The sequence below is a fragment of the Rhinolophus sinicus genome, chromosome 4 (assembly GCF_057876585.1).
Source record: "Rhinolophus sinicus isolate RSI-liver-muscle chromosome 4, RSI-T2T, whole genome shotgun sequence".
Lineage (NCBI taxonomy): Eukaryota > Metazoa > Chordata > Mammalia > Chiroptera > Rhinolophidae > Rhinolophus > Rhinolophus sinicus.
Window position 1 is genome coordinate 98,079,942 of NC_142504.1, and position 16,282 is coordinate 98,096,223.

Sequence of the window (16,282 nt, forward strand, 5' to 3'; positions counted from 1 at the left end):
TTGCAGGGTTGGGGTTGGGGGGCAGCCGTGAGCAGGGAGAGGGTGCGGCGTGTAAAGGAGGATGGCTGACGGCGCCGTGTGTGTCCCCACCCCCAGGAGTGAGGCGTCGCCTCCCCCGCCCAGCTGTTTGTGTGTGTACACACCGCTCCGGCATGTGTGTGGGGCGGGGACCGCAGACCGCAGCGTAGTGGGGCCGCGCGTGGGCCGCGATTCCCGTGGAGATCGGTACAGCCCCTTGGTGATCCCAGTTGGGCTCGTAGTCCTGTGTGCGTGTCGGTGCGCCAGCGCCCGGGTTACTTGGAGAGGGGGTCGTGTGGTTCTGGGCCCGCGGATACCCTAGGGTTGCGTGTGCGCTGGGTTCGCGAAGTAGTCCCGGGTCGGCGGTGCGTTAGATACCCGACGTCCCTCTCTCCGTGTCCCCGAAGTCCCCAGACCCCGCGGACTGGCCGCCTACTCCGCGGCGCTGGGGGGGAAGATCTGGCCCGGCTGGAAGGAGCCGCGGGCGCGCGCGTGTCGCCAGCCCCCCTCCCCGCCCCACGCTCGGATTGACCCCTGCGGGAGGCACTCCGTGGGTGCGCATGCCCGCGTCCGCCGCTGCCTTCAAAGACCCTGAAAGGAATCAGCGAGCTCTTCGCCCGCCTCCCAATTCTCTGTCCTGGAGACATTGCGGGCCAAAGGCTGCGGGGCAGTCCCGGCCCGGGCCCAGCACTGTGCTGCAGCTCGCGCGGCTGCCGGGTGCCAGGTCCGCCGCAAGCTTTGGCCGGCTCCGCCCGCTCGGCCCTCGGGCTCTGCTGTCGGGGGATTATCTCCCCGGCCAGGGGCCCGCACGCTAAGGGTGGAAGCCGCTTGAGCTGCCTGCTCCGCGGTGGCTGGAGGGAGGCTCCGGTGGGTGAAAGTGACACAGCAAGAGCGCCGCCGCCGCCTCCTCCCGAACTACAGCAAAGAGGAAGGAGCCGCCCAGAGGGCGGGGAGGGGCCGCAGGCTGTCCGACCCTGGTCCTCCAGCCCAGCGCCGGGTCTGCGCCGAAAACCTCAGGAATCCCGGTTCCGAGCATGCTCAGACCGCGCGAGGAAATTGGCTTTCAAGAAAACCTAATTATACGGGAACAAAATGCACAGAACAGACCTCAGAAGATGTCCATTCCCTCACGGGATGCACTGACATTGCCTGAGGAAACTCCATTTGAGTATTTGAAACAGGAATTGATTTACACACAGATCACCTCGTCTGTTGTGTCAAGTGGCTGTCCTGGATAATGTATGCATGGAGGCAGTCATTTTATAACGCATTCTTGGGTACAATGTCACCAGTGATTAACAGATTGCTAGAATAATAACATGTTTGTATGACTTTAAAGGACAATTCTCTACCCCGCTTGTATCATTGCGTTTAGTAAGAGGGTTCTGTGAAGTGGGGGGTATTAACCCCATTTTACAGAAGAGTACAATGGAGCTCAAAAAGTGCCATGACTTGCCTAAGGTCTCTCGGTGGGAGAAGGGCTATTCTCCCCGTCTCTTGTGATTTCTTTTCTCGAGAAATAGAATAGTGGCCACTCCGCTTCCCCCGTCGCTTTTGATACCCCAGGAAGAACTGAACCTGAGAAAAGGGATAAATTGCACTGCTAATTATTGTCAAAACTCTTTTAACTTGCTACCAGTCCTATGATAATGGCCACTAAAGAACAGAAGTCTGCATTGCTCATCTGAAAATTTGATGTTTATGAAAGGTTATCAGCTTTGATACATCAAGTATATTCCAGAATCATACCTACATGTAATAAATGCATGTGCTATACATATTTACGTAGTACATACCTATGCTTATATGAGTGTGTTATGGAGTCTTTATGGGGTCCAAGGTTTACTCTTTGGTTACTGGTTTCAAAACAATTGGATTTAGAGTGTGGACCCCTGAGAAACCATCCCAGGTGATACTCCCTGCCCCCCTCTATCTCCAGGGATGTGGAAGCCCCAAAAGAGCTCCTAAATGCCCCAGATTTTGTGTACATGTAGGTTCTCAGACACAGCTTGCAGGGTTATTAGGTTTGGCCAACTAATCAACCATTTATTCCCAAATATGTACTGAGCACCTACCTGTTTGTATAGCTTGAAGTGCATACAAAGAAATTTAACACACAGTCCCAGCTTGCCAAAAAACATATTCTAGCTGTGCAGATTTTAAGTCCAGCAAATGTTTATTGAGCACCTACCTTAGGCTAGATACCCTCCTGTGTTTGGGGCACAGTACAAAGATGGTATAGCAGAAACAGCAAAGTTATAATGCAATAAAACCAATGATTCAGACCCTGTAGGAGGGAACAAATCATAAATATTTTAGAGCATTCACTCTGGCTTGTTGTCAGTTTCACATCTGTTGGTTGCAAGGGACACGAAGTGCCAGTTCCTATCCTAGAGCAAACGCAGAAGGAAGTAATGGGAAGAAGAGCCTAATGTCCCTGTAACCCCGGACTTCAGGCTGTTTGGAACCTCCCAGGTGGGCTCAGAGGTACTGTCTATTCTTCTGTAGAAGTCAGGCTGCGAGTGGGAAATGACCCTGAAGCCACCTGACAGGTCACTCTGCTGAGTAGTGAGGAACTGACAAGTTCTCCATGGTCCTGCTCTGCTGGGCTGTGGTAGGCCATCATCAGTGATAGGCTGTGGCTTTAGACAAGGTCTCACTCAGGCCCTTCCTGGGTTTGGTTTCTGGCTTACAGGTCTGTGGAGATGTTTTAGGGGTTCGCTTTTTCTCTATTCATTCCCAAACTCACGTTTGAAATCCCTGACACTGTCCTCCAATTTCTTCTCAGTTGCAGGGTCCGCTACCCTTGTTTTAAGGTTCTCTTGTTTGCAGTTCAGATCATGAAGGAAGAAGCAGGAGGTGGTGGTTAGGATGGAGAGAAAATCCTGGGCCCAGATAGAGAACAGGAGGCACAAACAGACGGGCAAATCGCAGTTTTTGGGAATTCTCCAAACACGATGGCATTGCTGCATAGCTTACCCAATAAGGTGGCAGCCCCTCTTGATGTTCTTTTGGGGGGATCCTCTGCTTCTGGGCCTCACTGCTGACTCACTGGTCACTTGAGCTCAGCTGCTCACGTTCAGGCTTTTGCGTTTCTGCCCTCCTGCCTCATCCTGCATGCGGTCTAATTTAGAACAGTGCTGTGATGGTGGTCTCCTCCCTGAATTATCACCGCGCTGTCTACTGACATCTGACTCTTATTTCTGAAATAAACCTGAGCCAGAACTGTGCTTCAGAACAGGACGAGAACACACCCATCCCCAGATCCTAGGCACCCAGAGCTGGGAAGGCCTTGTGGATGAGCTGATCCCCATGTGAGGACCTCGAGACGCAGAGGGGTGAAACCACAGGCGCAAAGTGGCCGGGAGCCCTTGTCAGAGTAGGACAAGAAATCCTAGATTTTGATGCCTCTGCAATCTTCTTTATCTATTCCATGATGCTTTCTGGAAAAAGAAACAACAAAAAAAGAATGGGGTTCTTAGTCCCCAAAGAGTGAGAACTCTACGTCTTGTCCCCTCTCATCTTGTTCCGAGAAAGGCTCTGAAATTCATCTTTGAGCCCTGAGATTGATTTCCTTTGAGATTGGCCTTCCCTGCCCTATCTTTCGTCTTTGGTATCCAGGAATCTGGGAGAGGCGATGGGTTTTGGGGCCTCCAGCACTCTTAAGTTTGGTATGTGGCTTTCCAACGCCATAGCAGGGTCGTTTGGTACTTCCTGAAAGTGTTTGCAAAGCTGTTATGTATGTGCATTTTTCTAGGAAGAGGAACCACAGATTTAATTTGATTCTCCCCTGACTCAAGTGAGGACAAAAAACGGCCGGAGGGGGTGTGTCGTGGAGTTGGGGAGGGGGTTGATCAGCACTGGAGACTATTATAATACCCGACATCTGATTTGGCTTTCCCCTCTGCAAAGCAGTTCACACACTGATCTTGTCTGCTTTTTACAATAGCCCTGTGAGGCTGTTGTCATTTTTCCCATTTTGCAGACAAGGAAACTGAGCTTCTGTGGTTAGTAACGTGCCCAAGTCACAAGTGAGTAGTAGAGCGGGGTTCTGAGCCCAGGTCTTCAGGCTTCAGATCGCTGCCCCGTGCCAAGGCGGCCCACTGTGTCACATCATCATTGCTGTTTTGTGGGTGGGGGGCCTCAAACTTTCAAAGCTTCTTTATGTCCACTGTTGGCTCATATCGAACCACAGAACCGGACCCAAGTGCTAATTTACCCAGGGGGTGGGATGGATAAAGAACAGCAGGTGATAGGTGGACTGGGACCAGTTTGGGATGCTTTCATGGACGAGGTGAATTTGGAAGTAGGTCTGGGGTTTGGTAGACCTGGAGGAGCTTATAGCTGCGGCCGTGGTGCGGAAATGCTAAAGGGGAGGGTGCGTGTGCTTGGGCTGGGGCTGGAGCCCACTAAGGAGGTGTGGTGGGTCGTCCTGTAGCCAGAAGGAGCTTCTGAATAGCGAGTGGGCTCTGTTTCTATGCCTGGTCTGTGCCAGGCCCTGGGGCTACAACAGTGACCAGGCACAGCCTCCTGCCTTCAGGGAGCCTGCTGTCTAGCGGGAGAGACAGACTCTTCAACGGTGAACTTCAGTACGGTGTGATAAGCACAGTGGTGGAGAAAGTTCCAAGGCACTTCCAGCACCATGGACAAAGTGGTACCTGGTCTCGCCTCAGATCTGGGAGGGCTTCCAAAGGGAGGCAGTGCAGGCGCTGAATCTGAATGGATGAAAAGGAATTAGACAGAGAGGCGATAGGAGAAGGGCACTGGGGGAAGGAACAGTGTGTGGAAAGGTGTGGAGGCCTGAGGCTATCTGCCCAGGGAAGGGATGGAAGCAGTGAGGTCAGGTCCAGGGGTGGAGAGGCAGACAAGGTTCAGACCTGAGCAGCTCTGTGAGCCTGGCTGAGGACCTTGGCTTTTGGCCAAGGTAGAGCACAGGGGACAGGGCTTTAAGCAGCGTCCAGGCGTGCCAGCACGGGTCAGAAAGGAACAGAGTTGGAGCTGGGCGGCCTCTGGGCCGATGAGAAATGACAGGCTCCGTACGGTATCCAGGTCACAGGGAATGAGGCCTAGAACCAGGGCCGTCCGTATGGCGATGGGTGAAGGTCATGTATTCAACATATTTGGAGAATAACGTCTGTGGGGATTGCTTAGCTTTGGGGGATAAGGAAGGAGTCCCAGGGCCTCCCAGGGTTCTGACCTCATTGACTTGGTAGACGGCAGCCTTCACTCACCCGTGCACTTCTGGTCAGACTTGCTGGTCAGGTCTGCTGGGGTTGGAGTGAGACGGAGGATTGCATGGAGTTCAATGTTAGATGTGTTGAATTTGAATTGCTGGCAGCATAGTCCAATGGCACTGTCTTAGAAGCCCGAGGACGCAGCGTGGGCAGGAGCCACAGTCCTGGAAGTAGGGAAAGGTTTGCTGCTGCGCGGGCCATGGTGGGGGCTGCTGTAGACAATAAGAGGAGACCTTTTCCTCCTATTGTCAGAGAATCCTTTGTCACGCCTGCCGCTGTCATCAGGGAAGCCAGGCAGGGATGCTGTGTCATGCTGGAGGCCCAGCTGGCAGAATCCAGCAACAGCCGAGAGCGAGCTTCAGCTGGAAGCGTGAGAGTGAGTTAGGGCAGAGGCATTTTCATCTGTCACATCCATGAGGAGCACAGCGCTGTCCTAGCCCCTTGGGGCGTGAGTAACGGGAAGGGGAGACGTGGACCCTGCTTCAGAGGAGGAGGCCGTCTAATTGGGAGACGAGATGTGGACATAGGAAGCCACTAAAAAGCTGTAACAACCTGGGCAAACAGTAGAGTGCAAATTAAATGGCAGACTGCTGCGGCTACTTCTTTTCCTGCCATACGGCATTTTTATAGAGCGGACGTGTTTTCGGCAGAGCTCCAGTCTTTTCCGTTTTGAATCTGCGGGGCCTAAGATAGTGCCCGGCACATAGTAGGTGTTCACCCTATGTCTGTGGATCAGCAGGGATGTGGCCAGAGTTAGTTGTTTGGGGTGGGAGGTCAGCCAGGGAAGGTTCCCATGAACAAGTCCAAAGGGGGTCTCCCAACACCAGTTTATAATATTTTTAGTCCCACAGTGGAGTCACAATCTTAAACCTTCCAACTACGAAGTACCTAGAAATGCTGTCTAAAACATAACTAGCATCCTTTCAAAGGCGAGGTGAGCTCATAGGATGTAAGGAAAAACCAGGGGACTCAAAAGTGAGCGTGGACAGGAAGCTTGCACTGACGCTAGGCAAGCCCTGGGGGTGCGGGTGCGGGTGTCGAAGGGTGGTTACTGGTCTCAGAACCAAAGGGGGTTAAGTGTTGATAACATCTCTGGGGCCAGAGGTGAGACTGGGAATTGAATGGAGAGCCCTGCCTCAAATGGGCCCCTGCCAAGGTTTGCATGCTTGGAGAAAGGATGGGCTAGTCGTTAGCCCTTTGGCACAGAAGGAGGGGAGGGGGAGCTTGTCAGTCTTGGCCTGGATTTGGGGTGGGGAAAAATGTTCCCTGGAAATCTGAAACCTCAGGCCTATTGGGACTCTGGATGTCTACTCACTATACATGGGGAGCTCCCTAAGAGGAGGAATTAGGGAAGAAAGCCTCTGGGGAAATTCTGGGGCTCTTTATCCTTTGCTGACTTGGGTCTCCACCCTGGAGTGATGCAGCAGGACCTGAGTGAGTGAGTAAGTGAGAGTGAGGAGGAGAGAGGCCTGGGTCCAATCTGCACTTGCTCAGGTGCTTCCCATGGCCAGGAGCGTGCTGCTTATGAGGCAGCCCCTTCTCTCACTAGAAGGCTTTTGCCGCTGGGAAGGCTTTCTGTGAGCCTCACCCGCCTCCCAGCCATTTCCACCCATTGCCCCTCAGCTTTTGTGAGAGATGCTTTCCAGGCCTTTCCACCATCCTGCTTGTTTCTGCTAGAAGGACCTTAATTTGTCAAGCTCGTATTCTGTGACAATCCAGCCAACTTCTACCCTAACTTACTTAGCATAGAAGGAGCTTTTGAAGATTAGATGTAAGGCTAGCTGAGCTGGCTGCATAGATGCAGTCTGTGACGTAGAAGTTTTGAGAAGCTTTGGCTCAGTGCTTTGCAGATCACCATGAGAGGAGCGACAGCACGTGCTGCAGGTGCTTTCCTCCAACTCCCAGAATACAGTTCAGCTTGTAAGTAAGTGACTCAGGAATCTGATGTTTACTGAGTGTCTGTTATGTACCAGGCACAGTGCTAGGCGTTCTCTGTATGCCTCACTGAGTGAAAGTAACTTCTGTGAGGGCGAGAGCAGGGCAGAGACATGGAAATGCCTAACTGTAGTTATGACAATTGAGCCCTGAAGTTATTCAGAAAGAATGTATGTGGTTCCGTCCCAACTGGGTGGCGCTGACATTCCCCTTGCTCTCCCCTTCTAGGGCCTTCCCCTGGGGTAGCAATGCCAGCATCTCACCACTAGCTGAGCCTCCAACAGGCCTTTGCCATATTCGTGGGGCGTTTGTTGAGATACTTACAATTTTAAATCACAAGATCAAGAAAATGGCCTCCTGGAGAATCCAAACAGGCTGGTGTTCACCGTCCAAGTGTTTTTGAGTGTGTTTCTTGGTGTTGGCCTACAGTGCGCTGGACTCCTGGGGAGCAGAGGTGTCCTGTTCCTTTGCCTCTACAGGATGGTCAGCGCATCTGTGGGTTCATCTCTCCACTAGGTGCCATGACAGGTTATGAGGCGCAGGAATTGCCTTTGCAGCGAGGTTGCCTCAGCCCGCTGGAGCCTGGATGTGCTGGCAGGGCTCCGTGGGGAGGGTCAGGGATTCGGGGAAAGCACCCCGTTTCTCCTCTTCTCCCTCCAAAAATTGTTCCTCCTGCTCACATCGTGCTGGTTTGCCTCAATCCTTTTAGCTGAAGACTCTCAGCCCATGAACATTTGGTTCAGTGTAGCGGCTGTTCCTCACACGCCTGATGTGTCAGGCTCTGAACAGCGGAGACGAGTTCTGGTGGACCCGGCAGGACCCCAGGCCCTGCCTTCATCTCGATGGGGAAGACAGGAGGGCCTCATGCTTGTGTCGTGTGGGAGTCATTGGGTAAGGAGAAAGAAGAGGGTGCTGCGGCAGCCAGAGGTGACTCCACAATGTTTTTTGTGGGAAAGGAGACACTTTTGAGAGTGAAAAGGGGTGCTATTAATGATGATGTTGGGACACAGATGTAAACTGGGAGTGTCCTGGGCCAATGAGCGCTTATGGCCACGGGCACCAGCGAGGGTATATGCATGTGGGGCACACCTGACACCGTTATCATTTATACAGCAGGATGCACACAGGGGTGAGGGGGTGGGACGCGCCCATGAGAGAAACCAGTGTTGGTTTCCTCATTTTGTCGCGGACCTGGAGAGGAAAGCATGATCGGTGGGGACTGGGGACTCAGAATCCTGGTGGGGATTGTGGGGTTCGGTGTCCAGCGGCAAGGTTCCGTCTTATAGCTCACCATGGTCTCAGCTTTGGGGTTGGAGATGGAAGATTGGAGAGATGAAAACCACTTGAGTTGTAGGATGTTATTGGCCACAAGCAAAAGGACATTGGATAAGCAGTGGCTTAAACAAACAAACAAAAAAGGTGTTTATAGACTCCCATAGGTGGAAGTCTGAAGATAGGAGTCCAGGGTTGGTTAATTCAGTGGGTCAGTGACAATTTCAAGGATTCGTTCTCACCTTCTGGGCCACCGTTGGCAGCATGTTGGCCTTTATCCTCAGGCTTGTCCCCTGATGGTCACAGCAAGGCTGCCACTGCTCCAGGCAGCACATTCTCATTTAACTGTATCCGAAGGCAGGCGGGAAGGTGGGTTTCTCCTTGTGTCTTAATTTCTCGAGGAGGGAAACGTTTCCCAGAATCTCCTGCTAGAATTTCCATCAAGCCCCACTGAAGAGAAATGGGTCAAAACCTGTGCCTCAGCTCCAGTGGAGTCTAGAAAGCAAGCCTTGGTGTTTTCTGCTGCTTCTGTAGGAAGAGGCGAGCTCTGCTTGCGGGGAAATGCGGAGAGGAATGATGGTTGGGTAAGCAATGATTGACATTTGCCTCACCAAATTTCAGTATTATTTTATTTGTTTGGGGGAGGTGTCAGCTTTATTGAGGTACAGTTCTTTATACCTCATCATAAGTGAGGTTAAAAGAAACCAAACCCACCCCCTGGCCCTAGCCACCAATGATCTGCTTTATTTACCTATAGTTTTACCTTTTCCAGTAATTATTATTTCTTAAATAGCAGGAAATCGTAGGGCATAGGACCCCAGGTGTCCCATGGATGCCTCTTGTGTGGTTTTAATAGGGGGGTTCTATGCCTCCTCCCCTCAGTAGCCCCTCCAATATTCCTGCCGCTGGGGCCAGGCAGAGAACCCCAGTAGGCAGCATTGTCCGGAGGACGGGAGCATATGTGGCTGGTGGCCCCAACAGAAGGACTAGAGGTGTCTGACCGACAGTGGCCGGTCGCGGTCACCGTTGCAGGTGGCCGTGGAGATTGAGAGGAAATGGCTTCTGTGTGCTTGAACACCTTGCATCCTGCAGTCAGTTATCTTCCCCATGCTGACTGGGAACTCTGGCGCTAGGGAACGCAGACCATGGGAAGATGGTGGCGGATTCCACCTTCCCCTCTCCAAACCACCATCCCCTTCATCCGAACAAACAGCCCAGTCCCGGGGAGACCACCCAACCCGCTGGGACAAATCCGCCCCCTCCGGGATCTTCCACATGCTGCTCAGATGGTCGTTTTGCCCTCCTCTCCCCCGCACCAGCGTTTGGTGTGTAAATCGTTAGGGCCCTTAGCACTTTCCGTCATTCCTGTCATTCCTTGGATCCTCGCCTGAGCTGTTCTCTGACATTGTAAGCACCTTGAAGATACTATTCTGTCTGAGTCACCGTGGGTTTCCCGTAGGACAGGGCAGTGTGGGCCACAGGAGCCATGCTCCATGAAAAAAAAACATTTTACAGCAAAATGTGTATTTATAGAATGAGGAAGCGTGGCGGCTCATTGAGGACCTCTCTCCAGACTGCAGAGCAGGTCAGTGTGGCCCAGCCCACTGCCCTGGAGGAGGATTTACGGATTTTTACGTATTTGTTGCCTAAAGAGGAAGAAAGGGAATTACCGTGATGTTATGGGTTGAATTGTATGCTCCCCAAAAGGCATGTTGAGGTCCTAACCCCTATAATGTGACTGTTTGGACATGAGGCCCTTAAAGGGGTGATTAAGGTAAAACGAAGTCCAGTAGGTGGGCCCTACGCTGAGATGACTGGTGTTTTTAAAAGAAGAGGAGATGAGGGCAGCAGGGTAGACGCAGACCTGGGGACACCATGCGATGACACAGCAGGACAGCCATCTGCAAGCCAGGGAGAGAGGTCTTAGGAGAAAACAGCCCTGCTGACACCTTACTCTCAGCCTTCCAGCCTCCAGAACTGCGGGACCGTACATTTCTGTTGTTGAGGCCGCCCACTATGCCCGTATGGATCTTTCATTACGGTAGCCGGGCTACAGATCCACACTGGGGTGACTAAAACCTGAACTCTTCTCTCTGTGAGCTGCTGTGTTTGGACGCTGGGGGAGATGTCTGTTAATTCAGGGATTGCACAGGTGGTATTTCTCCTGAAACCCTGGGCAATCCAATAATAACTTTTTAAAAAAAACCTAACATTTGTTTTGCAGTATTAAAGTGCTTAGTGAACACGTTACATGTATTATCTTACTTAGCTTTCACAGCCTCTATTTTATAGATGAGACAATAAGGGCACGGAGAAGTTAAGTAATTTACCCTAGGTTACACAGCTAAGAAGTGGCATATCCCATGTTGCTCCAGTTTTGCCTCTTAACCATCACACACAGGGATTGATTGACAGGTCCCCTTGTGGTGCTCGGAAAAGGGCACTGGTCTTAGGTCTGCCACTAATGACCTGGTGATCTTGGGCAAGTCACTTCTTCTGCATGTTTTCTTCTCGGTGACCTCAGGAATTGGATGAGTTGATAGTGAAGGTCCCTGCTTGCCGCTTCCTGAGGTTCCCAGTGCCAGTCCTCTGAGGCCTCGGTGAGGAAGAATCCCTGTGACGTCCCCTTCAGCATTTGCCTGCACCTAATGCTGCTGTAGCAGCTGTAGCTCCGCCTGATTTGGTTAGTTGGACCTATGCTTTGGCAGTTTGTGCCTTCCTGATAAGACTGATTTTTTTCAATAAGGTAGAAATTATCCCCACCTTGTGCCAGGCCCTGTTCCAGGTCTTTTAAGGATGTAGGCTTCCAGTTACATCTGCAGAAGGGTGTGGGGAAAGAAAGGGTGGCTGGTGAGTCATATAATGTTTTGTTTTTTTTCCCCCCCTCTGGGTAATACAAACAAACATGGTTGACTGCAGCTTCATTCATATCAGAGAGAAACCAGCCATAGGGGCAGTGAACCTTGGGAGCCCAGCTTAAGCCGAAGACCTCCGTGTCTTTCGCCTTATTTCCATTTCCCATGAGACCCAGGTGGATGGCAGGGGGTAGAGAGGGTGGTTCCCGGAGTCCGCAGACTGAAAACAGGGCAGTTTAAGAATAAGAAGGAGGTTGGCTGGGCTCCTTGTGGACACTCTTGGGGACGGGGTTTTTAAACCTCTGGTCGCCCAGCTCTTGCTTTATCCCCACAGGGTTTTAGTGATTTTAGTTACCTCATTAGAGCCGACTTTACTTAATGTATCTGTAATAGATTTCAGAACCAGAAAAGCACTTGAGTGCCAAGTTCTGGTTCCCCAGCCGCCTGCTTATGACCCGCATAGTTCCAGATGCCAAGCTTTCTGGCTCTAGCATTCAGCTAGTTGGCTGGAAAGAGGCCTTCAGCTCACATGGATGAATAGACACCAAGCGCCCCTGATTACTATGGGTGGGTGATTGTCCATTATCACCTTTCATGTTTTTTGTCCTGGTATATCTTGTGAGGTGGCTAGGGAGCTGGCCCGGCTAGTGTGCTTCTTCTGGTGGAGACCTTGGGGCAAGGGAAGCCAGGTGGCTCGGCCAAGGTCACATACCACACTCACCACTGAGAAAACAAGTTAAGAGCTGGTCTCCATTCAGTAACCCCCCTCTCCTGTACCTTAAAGTATGATGCCATATACTACGGAGAGCATAGGCTGATTTTCAGTTGAATATCTATGAACTTGTAAAAAATTTAAAGCCATGTATCCATTTCAGTGTGCATTCAAGACAAAAATTGCGTTTTCGTTATTGCTTAGCAGGGAGCTAAGTTTAATAAAAAGGCAATACCAAGTCAATAATATTCCAACGTTACCCAGGTATGACAGACATCTCCAAAGGGGTGAATTGGGGGAAATGCAGCATAAGCAAGTTTAGGTTGGGCTGATGGCACTGGGAGCGTTTTGAATAATACATGTCCAATTTCAGCCCAAGGCTACCTCTTTTCATGTAACAAACGCGGGTTCCTAAATTTTTTTTTTTACCTAAAACTTTTATACATATGATTGTAATTGAATTCTCAAAAGATGGTCATTCCTTAAGGACAACCTTAGTAAATATTTTTATAAAGCAAAGAATCCTTTTATATAGTCTCCCGTTTCTTTCAAAAGCACCTGTTTTGCAAATTTAGACTTTTACACAGTAACTTCTGTTCTCCAGGATTTTGATAACCAGAAACGTCTTAATTGGCACCTGAATAACTTCAATACAATAACGGTCCATATGTTTGTTAGAAAGGTCATCTTACCATCCAATGAGCTCCCATAAAGAGTGGTCTATTGGGCATCAATTCTCCAACCAATGGGAAATACTCTTGTCTAAAGTTAATCACTAAGGGGTACATTTTAGAGCTAACTCTTTCTGTAGCAGTAAACCTGACAAAGTTTTGCTTCTCAAATTCAGTAATTTAGGAGAGTTTTGTTGAAGTTGAGACAACTACTGGTAACACTGGACTCAACATTATAAGCCAGAATGTTCCATATTAGCAGCGATGGTGGCCATCTTTCCTGAACCCCAAATCAGGATGTACATTTGAATATTTGGAATCAGGACTTCTCCCAACTGTCAATCTACATTTCGGTTGGGACTCTGGGGTCTCAGTCTCAAATTTGTTGACGGACTCATTCAAATCAAGACAAAATTTTTTTATGATAGGAATGTTGGCCCGATCTTCAGATCCTCCAGAGACCTGCTTTTTCTTTCTAGTTTCCTCCAAAGTATCTTAGCTCCTTACGATTCTGCTCCTGATACGTAGTGTGTGTTGGTTTTCCACACCACCAAGCAATTCTCTGATACCAGCTGTGTGTCCTCCAATTCTCCTCCGTTCTGATACCATCTACCTGGAGATAGTGTCAGACCCCACAGGTTAAGGGCTCAGTCCTAGAAGACGACCCCTCTCCTGACACTCGAAAGTCCCGGTTCTCACTTGTGCTTCTGACTTACTATAGATTGGAGGTTCCAATGATCCCTTCCTTGGGTTCAGTTAATTGACTCAAACGGCTCACGAAACTCAGGGAAACATTTTACTTACTAGATTCCTTGTTTATTATAAAAGGATATAACTCAGGAACAGCCAAATGGAAGAGATGCGAGGTGGGGGCAAGAAGGCAAGGTGTGGGGAAAGGGCATGGAGCTTCCATGCTCCCTCAGATGTGCCACTCTTCCCGGATCTTCTTCACGTGTTCACCAACCGGAAGCTCTCTGAACGCCATCCTTTTGGGATTTTTATGAAGGCTTCATTACACAGGCATGACTGATGAAATCACTGACCAGTGGTGATTGAATCCAGTCTCCAGCCCCTCTCTTCTCTCTAGATGGAGGTCAAGAGGTAGGACTGAAAGTTCCAACTCTTCAATCATCTGGTTTGTTCTGGCAACCAGCCCTAGGTGCTTTCCAAAAGTCATCTTATTAACGTAAATCCTGGTGGAAAGGTGTTTGTTATGAATATCAAGACATCTTTATAGCTCTTATAAATTCCATCGATTTTAGGAGCTTAGGAACCGTCAAAGACCAAATACATATTTCTTACTGTAAATCACAATATCCCTGTCCTTTATTTACATAACAGAATGTTAAGTCAGGGGCTACATTCCCTCCCCATCTCCCAAATCCCTGACAAACAAAAGAATACTTTCCTGTGTTACCTGTGGAAGCAGATAGCTTTGTCACCTAAGCAAATGATTGACGTGGAAGAGTGCTGGTCATTGTTTCTTCTGCACGTGGGCTTCTCCACGGGGCTGCTTGGGCTTCCTGAAAGCATGGTGGCTGGATTCCGAAAGCAAATGTCCCAAGAAACAGGAAGGAAGCTGCCGATGCTTTGAATACTTGGCCTGAAAACCGGCTCAGTGTCACGTTCACATACCATTGGTCACTGAGCAGTGAGTGAGTCCAGATTCAGAGGGAAGGGACATAGACCCTGCTTCTGGGTGGGAGGAGTAGCAGATTTTGGGGCCATGTTTTAAAGCACAAGAATTGGTCGTACAGAAAGGCAGCGTTCTTCCTTCTCGCAGACCTTTACAGAGGTTCAGATTTTGTCTTCTACTTGCAGTGTTTTCTGGAGGGATGAAAAAAGAGATATCCGTAAAGCCCCGTTTGTACCATTTGAACTCAGTGATACTTAGTAAATGCTTTGTGTGAAGTCCCTTTTATATTCTAATACTTGGACAAGTGGCTTCCCCTTGTCCTGGCTCATGGGTATGAGGGCATCTTCGTTTAAGGAGTCACTTGCAGAATTTTGGAAGTGCTGCCCTTGGCCTCCCTGGTGGCTGTCTTCCCCCTGCAGGGCCATCCACAGTTATGGGTCTTCTCAGAGCAACTCCACTATGGCAAGAGCCTGTGCTGGCTTCTGAGGGCCTACAGAGATGAATCAGAGGACACCCCACCTCCACCCCACACCGTGCGCCACCTTCAGGGAGCCCGGGATAAGGGAGCCCAGGGTGTGCATGGCAGATGGAAAGCCCTGGCCTCAGTGTCCCTTTTTCTCAGGGTGTCCTCTTCCACGGGGAGAACACAATAGGCGCATGTCTGCTCAGGATGCAGTGTTGACTACTTCTCCTTTCTTTTCTGGGGCTCTTGATTTTAGAACGTGCCCTGGCCTAGGAGGGCACGACCCAGGGTTCCAGCGATGTCAGATGACGCCCTGCTCTGTTCCCGCATCTGTAAAATAGTGAATTTGGACTAGTCCAGGGGTCGACAAAGTGCAGCCACAGAGCCAAGCCGGCCCAACACCTGTTTTCCTAAGGGATGTTTTACTGTTGGTGCCTTTGTCTAGTTGCAGCAGAGACCTTATGGCCTACAAACCTAAAATATTTACTCTCTGGCATTTCACAGAAAGTCTGTGGACCCCTGATCTAGAATAATGGTTTTCAAACTTCATTTTAGCCTCCAACTTCTTTTTTCAAATAACTTTAAAATTTTTATTTACCAACAAACCGATTCTTCTAACACCATGTGCTGGGCAATGTGCTAAGTGCTTTCAAATTATTAACTGATTTAATCCATATAAAAACCCTGTAAGATGGATATTATTACCACCCCCATTTTAGAGAGAAAATGGAGGCAGAGGTAACAGAGAGGTTAAGTAACTTGCCTAAGGTCACACAGCTAATAGAAAGGCAAGATTCTAATTCAGCAGTCTGGCTGCAGAGTCACGCTCTTGCCTGCTCCTCCTGCTGCTCGCTAGTGGCCTGATGTGAAAATTGGGTGGATGGGTGACTAATGAGAACTGGTCTGGGGGTGGTCAGCATCTTCCCCTCATCCCCACAGCCCTCAGGGTCACATCTGACAACTTCTGGAGGCTGTCAGGTTAGCCAGTTAGTAGGGTCCTAAGCTTGTAGAGGGCACTTTAGCTTGTTTTGGTTTCCACATGAGGAATTGATCCTGGCTGTTGGGAACTGAAGCAGGCCCAGAACTGTACGTAGAGAGCACTGTTTCCTGGGAATGGGGACTCCAGACAAGTACCATTTCTAGGTGATCATAATTATGCCAATAAAAACGAGTGCTTGGAGACCAAGGTCCACATTTCAGAACAGTAACCGGAAGAAGGCATCTTTGAGTTAGTTGGAAAGCCCCAAACATATGAAAACCTGTAAGTCTTTGGGGTCAGTTCGCTGGGCCAGAGCACTTTACCTCAGGATCGAGCTCTAACATTCAGCAAGGGCCAACTTCCCACACTCAGTGTCACCTTCCCAGCTTCCTCCTACCAGTCGTAACCCTAACTCAGCCCTGGGAGTTGAGAGATTAGTGGCAGCATTTCTTGGGGGGGGGGGGGGGAGGGGGAGTCGGGGGCTGCAGAAGGGCCCTTGGGGTCTTC

The 16,282-nt window shown here is 50.1% G+C and overlaps 1 protein-coding gene across 6 annotated transcripts in view; it reads left to right on the forward strand.

Moving 5' to 3' along the window:
* The window catches only part of CTIF (cap binding complex dependent translation initiation factor), a 260,246-nt gene that overhangs the window by 1,456 nt on the left and 242,508 nt on the right, over positions 1-16,282 (forward strand). The gene's annotated exons all lie outside the window — the stretch shown is intronic.